Below are 12,313 nucleotides of genomic sequence, written 5' to 3' on the forward strand. Positions count from 1 at the left end.
TTATGACTAAGAATAACTTTGTTCAGAGAATAATATATTTAGTCTTGGTGATCTGAAGCACCAATATAAAATGGAAAATTGATATTTTTATAGTAATAATTATGAAGATTTGGAACCTATAATAGCAATGCTAGTTCATACATAGTTACCATAAGTTACTCTATGAATGCTGAAACAAAGTTAATCATAAACATATACTGAAATTCTTAATCAAATTTATTTACTTTGGGTCTACTCATACATTTTTCAAGTAAATTTGTATAATTGTGTTTTAGTAGGAAAAGCAGTAATAAAAGCAATTTAAAAGTTGTTAAGTTGCAGAGACAATGGATTATATGTTTACTTTATGAAGGCATTCCTATCAGAAAGCTCATTATTACAGAGAAAAGAATATCATGTGATTTAGATCACCCAGAAATAACCATGGAAGTCTGAATCTCCAATTTACTTAGCTGGACAATAAAAAAAGATTTTTCACCCTGGCTTTAATGCCTTAGAAACAGAAAATAAGTGTAAGTACCCCATATTTCCACTAGACAATCAGTAGGAACATATCAACTTTTCTACCCTAGCAGTTTTAGCAATATAATTTTCAGGATCCTCTTCTGGAAGTGCCACTCTCTTTCCTTTGAAAAGTGCCTCAATATGCAAAATCTGGATTATAAAGTTGGCAATATTTTATATTCAAACAGCAAACTTTTTAAAATGTAGGTTACTTTTTTTTTACAATTTATTGAATGTCTATAATCCAGGGATTCATGCTTGCCCTGGGACTAATGGTAACAAAGTAAAAATTAATCTACTAATTAATCAAATAAGAAGGCTTTTAAACACATTAATATGAAATATAAACACATTCTTGAGTAAAAGAGCTTTATGTGTCAGGACTAAAGTGATTTCCTGTTACAACCCCCACTGAAAAAGAGACTGTTCTCCTTACCTGTATATTTGCACCAGTGAAAGGGTGGAAGTCATCCCAGTGCTTACAATCTTATCTGTTCTGACATGGCAGCCCTCATGAAACATGTAATCCACAGACACATGTTATATTATTAATGATTTCAAATATAATTAAATAAATTAAATATTAAAAAGACCTTATTAAGAGAATTTACTTGCTACTCCTGTAAGCTCCAATTTCAGGTTTCATACTGCTTTGTTTAATTGAATCTTAGCTCTCACCAGCCCTAGAAATTTCAACACTTACCTTAAACTGCTGTTCCAACCTATGAGATCTCCATAACCTCCATAACAGGAATTCTTTTCCATTTATTATTTTTCAAATATGTTTCAATAGTTTTATACAAAAAAGAAAAAGCTCTAATAATTTAAATGGTAATCACTTATATTCAATATTCTGATTGTCTTTTTTAAGGTTTAAAGGTCAACATTCATCAGAAGTTCATTGTACAAAACTGAATTAATTTGTTTCACACCACAAATAAAGTTCTGGGAAAAAAACAAAAAAACCTAGTAGATCCAGAAAAGGGACTGAAGAATGAAGGAAAAAAAACCTGAAGTGCCAACATGATTTCAGTTTGTGCAGAAACAACTGGGACTTACTGTAGTCTTCGACTGTTAGGTAAGACACTGGAATTTTAAATTCAATGTTAACAAAGGAAAACAATAATTTGACTCACTCATTAATTGCTACAGTCTAAGTATCAGAAGCAAAGTCTGGTGCCTTGGGTCCTATTCTCAATCCTAAATACAACTTAAAATTTTGAATTCAGTTCCTATGAGTCATCTCAGTAAAGGGACAGAGGTTTTTCTGAACAAGGAGATCAGAAAAGTACTATGTTTTCAATAGGAAATTATACAGTTACTAAAGAGATAAAAAAATTAGGCACCCTTCTCAGCACATCATTCTTAAGAAAGGGGGCAGTATATTAAAACGGTAAAAAAATAAAATAAAATTCTATGTGATCTCTAATTAATCTTTTGAATTCACTGCCCCAAGCCATGATTACAGGAGAGAATTAATATGTATACATGAGAGTATTTTGAAATCATAACAGAATCTAAAATGGTTACACAATAATAATTTCTTTGTTCAGTATTGTTCCTCAATGCAAAGCAAAAACAAAGCAGAGACAGGATACTAGTAATGGGGAAAAGAATCCCTGTCCAACTAATGATTTAGCAGAAAAATTATAAGACCCTTACAGTATCATTGAATAAACCATGGCATTTTTACTGTCAAAGGCCATCAGATATTTGTGCTTCACTAAAAGATGTTTTTTAAAGATGAGTAGCATGTTTAAAAAAGCTGTATTTTCAAACTTGATCATTTGAATAGACTGAATGCCAAAAAAATACAGAAAGCTGTACTAATGTAAGTGTCTTAATATTTTTGTAAAGACCTTTGTTTTACAGACACAAGCTACTTCAGCTCAATACCTATCATGCATCAATGTAAATTCAATACAGAATAAAGGGCCATAGAGGAACAGTAAGAAAAGTGCTAATACAGTCACAGCTTTCCTGCCAGCCCAAATCCCACAGAGAGTCAGTCTTGTCAGCACTATTGGTTCTCAGGAACAGAAAGGAGTAGAAGCAAATCGTGTCTATGTCCAAAGCTTCAACACACAGAATTATTCTTTTCCTACATTTAAAGATATCCTTTGGTATGAAAAAAGAAAAATGCTATACAGGATGCACTAAGAGTGTCAATTTTCTGAGCAATTTCTTCTTTTCTAATAAGCAAATAACAGAAAAAGAAATATTGTCTGCTTCATTTTGGCTGGAAACATAGAAACTGGAAATAAGGTGTGCAAGTACTCTAGGATAGCAGCAAACTCAGCAGAATACATGGAAAAGATTAAGTAAAACTATATTTATCCTCCATCTCTTCAGAGAAAAACATAAATAATAAACCACTTCAAGACACTAAAAATGCTCTACAGAAAAGCATTTGAGTCAAACTTTCACAACCATATTTTCCATGTTTTGGGAACCAATTTTTCCCCAGGTCCTCCATCAACAATAAGACTAGTTAACTCTTAGTAATACTTAACTGCCATGCACTGTAGCTGTGAAATTTTACTCTCATCCTCATCAATTTCAAAAGCACCAGCTAAGCAAAGGCAACTCCAAACTCTTATCTGGCCTATATCAGTATAGCTACTTTGATTTAGGGGGAATTGTACAGCAGATTTATAAATTAGTGAGATCTCATGTAAAAGCAATACAATTGGTCAGTAATGAATGCGACAGCAGGTTTCAAAGATCAACCTTCCTGTAGCATCATCTAATATTTTACTTTTTGATATAGATCATTTATTTCCAAACAGTTTGGCCACAGTGAGTATGGACAACACAGGAAATTTCTTTGCAACAAAGAGTTTAATCTTGAGCATTCAGTGCTTTGATTCAGCATCTTAGCCAACAGGTTCTTGATGTTAAGGTAAAGATGTGATCTGGATGGAAGGAGACAGCTGAATCCTTGTCATACTCTGGAAAACTGCTGACTTCATCAGGCTTCCCCTTGTAGTACCTCAAAGGGCTCAGACAAATCCAAACTGCTTTATGTCATCTGATCACTGTTCTCACTCCCAGTTTAGCAATACAAAAGCACTCCTTTTACTTAGGCCAGACTTCCAAATATAAGGAAAGTAGCACAAATATTGCTTTAAGACAGTTCTGATAATGTTATGTAACGTGAAGTTTGAATTTTATTGATTGCTTTTATTAAGCCAGCCTTGTAGGCTGAGACAATTTAATGTTGGTGATCTCTGTTTCCTGGAAGACATTCTCACAATGTTTGAGACATTTAGGAGGCATGGGTAACCCCAGATTTAAATAAAGGTCTACAAAATGCATAAACAAATGAAAGTTTTGGAGCATCCTAATACCACAGTGGAATTGTCCCAGAATCATAATGATGAGGGAAAAGTAGGTAGTGGTTAAGTACTCTGCAATTCAGTTCTGGGAAGAATTTATGAACATTATGCTTTGTAATAGTAGGGAACTTATGGGTAAAGAGAGTACATAGTCCTGTGAGTGAAAGGAAATATAGAGGGATAATATTTTTAAGGATATATTCAGGCCTAGTAAAAAGAAAATTAAAATGAAGGTAGAAAGAAAATATAAAATGGAAACAGGCCACCACTCTTTTGGAGTTTAACTACCATCTGAGAGAAATAAACTTTGTATCACAGAGGAACACCATTCATGTTCAAGCACCAAGTAAATTATTGTTGTCTATAATTACAAAGAAGGAAACAGAAGGAACAGTTATTCAAAAGTGATATGTGCTTGCAATACTATTTCATTTACAGATGCATACTATATAGGCACTTTTGTGAAATAATGGAATCTAAATTCTGTTCAGTCTGTTTGGTGTGTCTTTCTGTATGAACTGAGAACATTGGGACTACTAGAATCTACCCAACAGCACCAAGGAAACTTTATATTTAAAGTTAGTTAACTTCTGCTGAAAATCTCTGTCAGCAATACACCTATACAGCTCAGCTGAAAAAGAAATTAAACAGCTGTAACCAAGAGCATGGTTTTGCAGCAAAGTTTGCAGTTTCTGGTCTGGGTCTTTTTGCTGGGGACTATAAAGCTACTTTAGACATAACAGCAAAAATAGGAGCACCCTGCAATTTGCGTCACAGGAGCAGTGTGGGAAACAGAATGACTCAGGGACATCCTTTCTAAAGTACAATTCCTCCCTCACATCCTTCTTGTTCAGGTGAAGGGAACAGTGTGATTTGTGGTATGATCTGTCTCAGCAGCAATTTACAACTTCCCAGTAAAATCTCTCTGCTCGCTGCCTTCTGCCATCAACTTGCTTTAGCATGCAGGGACAGGGGGGAGAGGATGGTGCAGAAAGTCATGTGCAGGGATGCAATGCACTGCTTGTAACCACATAAATATCTTGCACTCATCCATTAGCCTCCCTGTTCCTGTCTCTCTGAATAAGGAGGGGTTGCTTGTCCCCTTGAAGGGGACAAAACTGAACAGCAATTTAGTCTTGGGATTCTCCCTGGCATTTTTATAGCTGAAGCCTGTCTGCTACTTACTCAGACTAATACTATAAATCTAGCACACTTTAAGGGCCACATTTTCTGTGTCATAAAGCATCATATCTGTCCATTTTTCAGGGTAACCACAGGGCTTTTATAATAATAGAGAAAATCAGATCTTAGGATGTGACAATATCTCTGCCTGAGATTTTTCAGATGATACTGATTTCTGGAAAAGCTCAGAAAAATATAGTAGCAAGTTTATACTTGTTACTATATTAACACTAATTAACTTTACAGCAATCCTCACTTGCATCTGTCTGACTGGATTTGTTTCTTTTTTTCATTGCTCTGGTTTGTTTTTATTTTTATTTCACCATTGACTGTTTTCTTATATGACATTGCTCATCTCTTTTGCAGTTTTTCCATTCCAGAATCATCTTTAATCTGGCTTTTTATTGTTTTTAAATTTCCAATCTTTTTTAATATTCTTCCTTCCTCTTTTTCTTGCTGTCTATTTTGCCAGTCTTATAAGGAGAAGTATACTGCCTTTTCTCGGCAGTGTGAGAATGGATAGGTATAGAGGGAAATAACAGGGAGAATAATAGCTGCATTTTTCCATATACACATAAAAATATCTTATGTAGGAAAAGGAATCAAATGCTACCAAAATTGCTTTTATTTTTCATTCCCTCAACTACTATTCAGGACGAGCTGGAAATTCTGTAAAAGGAGCATGACTGGAAACATTTTAATTCTTCATACAGTCTCATTCTTCATAGTCTGAAACATGTTTTCCCTCAGATAACAAACATCAGCCCACTGACTGTGAAGGACAGCTTCCTTGTAACAGAGAAGAAGGCTGGACTATAAAGAGTATCTGCAGCAGTATCGTGTCAAGCTCTGAAAGAGAAGGCTAATGGGAATAGTAGCCAGTAAGGCAAGCCCTTATTTGGGGTCAGCACTCTCCCTTCATGTTGGACTATGCTGGTTAGATTTGCTGTGGAAATACTCAAGCTACACCACATCAAGGTGACAGTGAACAGGAGGGTAAGGCAGTCCCACATAACAGCTTCTTCAGAGGTTATCAGGAATATAAGTTATTTAGTGCCTTCCATGTGCCTAATGGCAAGATTATAACTCCTATAAGCATTGCACTGCATCCAATGGTGTATTAAGTGTCTTCCATGACATAAAGAAACTAAAGTGTGTACTGCATATAAATCTTATTTTTAGATACCAAGGAACATGAAGATTTCAATCTAGTATGAAGATACTGACACTGATTAGCAGGGCCTAACCCTGTTGAGTTTCCTTCTTGTTTTTACCACTCACATCATTACTCCTTCTAACACTTCCTATTACAGGCATATGATACATATCACGTGCTACATTTTACTCCGCCATGAGTTTACTTACCTATAATAAAAATTCAGAAAAATATTGCTTCCTCTTTCAGACCTGCATGTTATTTCTCATTTGCCTGTTTTTGGCTATATCCTGCATTTCAAAAGTCTCAGAAGCCTTTGTGATTATCAGGTTTCCAAAGGTTTACCTTAAATGACTAGCTGAAAACAGAATGAAAAGGCAATAATATACAAAGATATGTTCTTATTTTTCCATCCTGTAGTCATAATTTCCAGTTGGATCTATTAATGCCTTAATTTTAAAAGCTCAGAAGGCAGAGAATCAGATGACAATATGAATGTGACACTCAGTTCTAGCCAGCAGGAAACTGAAGGTGGCAGAAGCAGATTGGAGCTAAAATACCAGACTCCTTAGCTCAGGCAGCCCAAGCAAAAGCCATATCTCAGCTGCTGCCTCTTCACTCAGGGAAGAAGAAGCCATGGTTTTTCATAAACTTGGGCATTGTATCCTGCAGAGGGAATTCAGCAGTGGCATCTTAAACTCTACATCACTGAAGTTTGCTGCCAAAAACCAGTACAGATCATGCTGGTATGGTTTCTTTAACACAGTCTTACTCTGGAAACTTTTTGGAAGAGAACACACTTCCACAAAGCACAGACACCTGTTATCTCTTTTGAAGATGGCAAGGTTTGAGACAGTGGATAAGCAATAAAATTTGGGCTCCACTGATTAAACAGAATAGAATTCTCTAACCACATATGACAGATTAATCATATGATACATTTGAAAAAAATTGTTCAGTTTAATAATTATATATTTTCTGGACAGGAAGTATTATGTGATCATATTCATTTTGAGCCATTAGCCTCTCTTTTCCCTTTTTATGAATATGGAGGAATGAAAGATGGCTTAATTATAGCACTAGGAAATTGCTTGCCTTTTGGTGGGGGGGAAGAGAAGATGGTCTCATAATCACAATACAAAGTTGAGACTGGACCATATTACCTTAAAATATTTATTCTCAGTTACTCTCTCAGTTTCATTTGCATTTGTAATAAGTGGCATGTTTAAAAGACACTAGCATATATGGAATGGGAATAGAAGAATCTGGAAGCTGAAAGATGCAGGGCCTCACTTCATAAATATACAGTCACATTTTCTCTCATGCTTTCAAGCTCTAATTTGTGATTGATGTGAAAATGTGCAATATTAATACTGTCTGTTAAAAACAATGGGTAAAAACCACTGAAACTACATATTCATTCATGTTAATTTGTCTCTTCACTAGCAAAACCAACCAGCTTGTGTTCATCTATCTTCAGAACCACCTATACTGATATTAATCACTTGCTGAAACCTTGTGCCTTTTTTTCTCCCCTATTCATGAAGGCACTTCTGAGAATAATAATTACACTACTTAGCCTTTATCTAGTGCTTCTCATCTTTCAAGTGCTTTACAAATATTAATTCACTAATTAATCTTTCCAACAACTCACATTACTCCCATTTTACAGATGGGGAAGCATTAGCAGAGAGGGTGAGTGACCTGCCTGAGGCCATGGAGAGCAGAAAAAGGGGAGAGGACTAAGAGAAAAGATGCATATCACTAGAATGAAATGGAAGCAGATGGGACAATTATGGTGATTGTTCAGCAAATAATCATGAGATTCCAGTGAAGAATTCAACACACCCCTGGAGAGCAGGCAGTGCTGGTCCTACTGTATATTGTAGAGCCACTCAGTTTGCCAAAGGATCCAAAAATGAAAATTTAAAAAAAAAAACAAAAAAAAACCAACCTGAAAATAAAACTTCTTGCTCTTTCATAATTTTTTAAAAACAAGAGCAGTCTGTTCTTAAATACTGGCAAAGATCTTAAAAGTAATAATGAGCAAAAAGCTAGAGTCAAGAGACTAGAAAATTCTAATTAACTTGGGATCTCATTTGATGTGAGGCTATCTGTACTCAAAATTGGATCAACGAAATGTAATGACTGCCCAATGCTAGTGACATTAGAATTTCTATGCATAGTTCATTTTGCATCTAAGAAGTCTAAAAAAAAATATATAAGACTAGATCTATCTCATATATTTAATTCTAAGTGTAAGTGAAAAAAGTAAACAAATAAACTTCCCTCTTGAACCTTGGCTTTCTGCTTTCCAAATAACTTCTGTTTAATTAGAATTTTTTCCACTTTGTTTTAATTTGGTTTTGCTTTGTTTACAATCCCAAATGATTCCAAAAGAACAGGAATTTTGACATTAGGACTACAGGAGAACATGGGATAATATTGTATAATACTGCTGTGAGGGAGACTGTTTCCTTAAGGCTAAGGATGTAATGATGTAAGAGATACATCATTGTCTGGAATTTAGAACAGCGACTGATGATGTGAGGTATCCAAGCTAAATCCAGGAGTGAATTATCTAAGAACAAAAACTATTCTTTGGTCACAGCTGCTACAAACCTGGGGAGCTGTTTTGAATTGTGTTAGAATCTAACAAGTACAGTACACATACATATCCAAATCAAAAGCTCAAATTCAAACTATTATACAAATCCAATGTACTTTATTCTCCACACAGACTGTGAACAAAGTAAAAAAAAAAAAAAAAAAAAAAAAACACACAAAAACATAGGAAGCTGTGCAAAATCTAGAAGATATACAATCAGGTCAAAATGAGATCACTTTTGCCCATCTCTGAGTTTTTCTTTCTGCTCCATTGATATGCTAAATGTTTCAGTTGCACTTTATGTTGATATTGACATAATACTGGAGCTCATTGCATAGCAGATAAACAATGCAAGAGTACAGGAAGCTCCAATGAGAATGGAGAGGAGCGAGGGGGGATTTAAAAAGGCCCCTGACTGCATATCTGCTGTAATATTCAGCACTTAGAAGTGCTCTTACTCCTGTAACCTGTCCATTTCTCTCAATAGCTATCCCCTTCTCTGGAGATGACCTTAAAATGAAATTTAATACCTACAGAATAGCTACACTTTTTCAGGTTCTTAGGGCTTAGGAAGCAAATAATTTCCAAGATATAGAATGGATACACCTATTCTGTATCTTGGAAAATTATCTGTTTCCCAAACACTAAGAACTTCAGGCAAAACTTTTATTTAAAAAAAAAAAAAAAGTATTTTACTTCTCTGAGAATTTGAAAGTAAAGTTAATTCCTTTCTCTCTCTCTGAGTTCTATATCCTCTTAAAATTAATTCTCCCTTTAAACTTTATTTGAGATGAATATTCAGGAAAACCTTTCCTGGAAATGAAAAGGTAGAGAAAAGCCTCTATTAGCACTATTTGATATTAATAACACAATTTTATGGTTTCATCATTTGCAAGCTTTGCAGACAATACACATGATTACCAATCCAATCACTGACAACGGCAAGCAACTTGTGACCTCAAAATTCTATAGCAGTAAGAAACAAATTGACTGGGAAGAGTTCCTACAGTACATTGTAATCAGGATGAAGCTATTAAATTTGTGATTCCATCCAGTGATTAAATTTGTGGTTAGCTCCTGTGATAGAATGGGGTTTATCTGATTACAAAAAAGTAACAATCACAAAACTTTCATAACAGATCACATACATAGGTACAGGACTCTTGAGAAGGATGCTTAGTGATGACATGAGCGTATCATGACAAACAAATGCTGCCTTTTGTCTGTGAGGCTTAGTTAGGTTTGCTTTATTAAGGTCAGCCTGTTAGAGTAAGACCACAGATCACTCTACCAAAATTCTGAGTGCTGTACACAAGGGAATTTTAGCAAATAAGAAAAGTGGCATAGAAAACAAAGTGCCTGGGTCAGCTGTGACGACACCCAACATGGAGAAGACATGTTTTGTTTAGGCAATGGACAAAAATATTGAGGATTCAGACCAGATGTCCTGAGTTTTTTCCCAGATGCTACTGCATTACACAGAGGCTACTGTTGCTTCATTTTGTGTACTTTCTTCAGTATATTTCAGCATTAAAAGGTGGTGGAATTTATTTTCATGTCTCCATAATCATATTGGATGCTGTTGAGCAAAGATGGAGCTCAAAAGTGCTGTTGATAGAAACCTAATTACTCTTTTAGAAACCAAGTTCCTTTAAAAATTATTTTTATTTATTTACTTAGTCTAAATTTTTGTCAGGAACTAGGCAGTGCTGCATAATTCAATGCTGTAAGTTAAATGGGTGGTTGTCAAGGTAAGGCAAATACTGGTTCTTAGATGTTGGGAACTACAAGTGGGCTAGCTTTACATATCAGCTCATCTTTAATTAAAAATTTTTAATACATTCTGAATGTTGCTGATTCTAATATTTTAACGTACCTAAGGTTATTCTAGGCTAAGCAGAAAAGTGTCAGTTTTCTTTCTTTAGCAATCTTTTTATTTGCATAGGCTTTAGTTTTCTATTTTTCAAGCAGGAAACTGCATGTAATTATTTCAGATGTCTTCTTTTATTGCTTAATTAAAACTATAGAAAATGGTATAATATAAACTCTCTCTCATTGACATTTGCACAGCAGCACATTTGCAATCAACCAAAAGCATATTTGTCCTATGTCATTAATTATAAAAAGGCACAAATTATTTATTTATGATTATATTAAGAATGAAATAATAATTTGTTGAATAAAACACTCTATTAATAATAAATAATCCTGATCTCCATGAACATGATACCAGGATGAAAATTCATTAATTTAGTTTAGAAAATAATTAAATACAAGCATATACTCATAAAAAAGAACTCTACTGTCTTGTAAACAGTGGTAAAGTACATGTCTCGGAACAACCTCTAAGTAAGAACTTGCACAAGAAATGTATTATGGTGGAGGAATTTACTGTACTATATCATTGACCATTAATTCTGACAACACTACTTTTTCAAAAAGAAAGTTCTCCATAAATAAAAGACATGAAAATTCTAAAATTCAAAACCAGCACCTGAAAATAAAATAAAAGAAAGTGTCTGTACTTTGGATATTTTCTAATTCAGGAAAAAATATATGTGAGATTAATGATAAAGCCATTCATAACATTTGTCCAAAGCCATGAATCATTTTTCCAAATCATGGAACAAACCAATAATGAAATAATGAGTAAGATAGGCCAAGAAACATCCTGTGTATAACTATGGGTTTACAACAAATTCATTGGCAATGTTGACTGCAACTGAGAATTTTTAAAAGTAAGTTTACATTGTTATTCCAACTATTTTTTTTCCAATATTTTGATCAATCTCATAATAGTTACAATACTTGTGAAAGTGGCGTATGTAGCTGCCTGCTTTTTAAGTGATTGGGGCTTTCCTATTATTTATGTCTACCTTCACCTCAATTCTTCATCCTTTACACTTGCTCACATAGAAAATCATCTTCCTTTCTGCATGCATCTTTTTTCCAAACTGTTTTTTGAAGCACACAGGAAAGCTATGGCAACGGTGATGACGTCTGCACCCTTTAATTTGAAGCACAATGCTGTCTCTTTCCGTGCCTCATTCTCAGTACTAATAGGCATATTTCCAGCCACTTCACTTCCACTTGGTATTATATACATTAACAATCTTTTCATGCAGGTCCCAAAGCACAAAGCTCAGGAGTACCACATTTTGTAAAACATCAGACACAAATATTCATGTTCCAGAAAATATGAATGATTTTATTCTCAACAGCAAGCAGACTGGGAATGGTTGAAACTCACACAGACATATCAGAGTTAGTCCTAATTAGCTGAAATACCAGTAGCAGCATAGCAGGGCACAGGGAATAACTGCAGGCGAGCTGCCCAAATATGCTCTTTACAATATCATGCCAAGCAAACACTAAGTTTGAGAAACCAAAGAAGCAGCAGAGGACATATCCCTCACATTTCATTAAAGAAATCTACACCACACCTCAACTTTTTTGCCCTGGATTCTCACACAAAGTGGTCCCAGTGAACTGAGACAATTTACATTATATTTGTGACCCAGTTGA

At 34.7% G+C, this 12,313-nt stretch overlaps 1 protein-coding gene across 4 annotated transcripts in view; it reads right to left on the reverse strand.

The window, feature by feature from the left end:
- Positions 1-12,313, reverse strand: part of CDH12 (cadherin 12) — a 626,739-nt gene that overhangs the window by 215,451 nt on the left and 398,975 nt on the right. The window lies entirely within an intron of this gene.

Source organism: Lonchura striata, chromosome 2 (genome assembly GCF_050655825.1).
Source record: "Lonchura striata isolate lonStrDom1 chromosome 2, ASM5065582v1, whole genome shotgun sequence".
Lineage (NCBI taxonomy): Eukaryota > Metazoa > Chordata > Aves > Passeriformes > Estrildidae > Lonchura > Lonchura striata.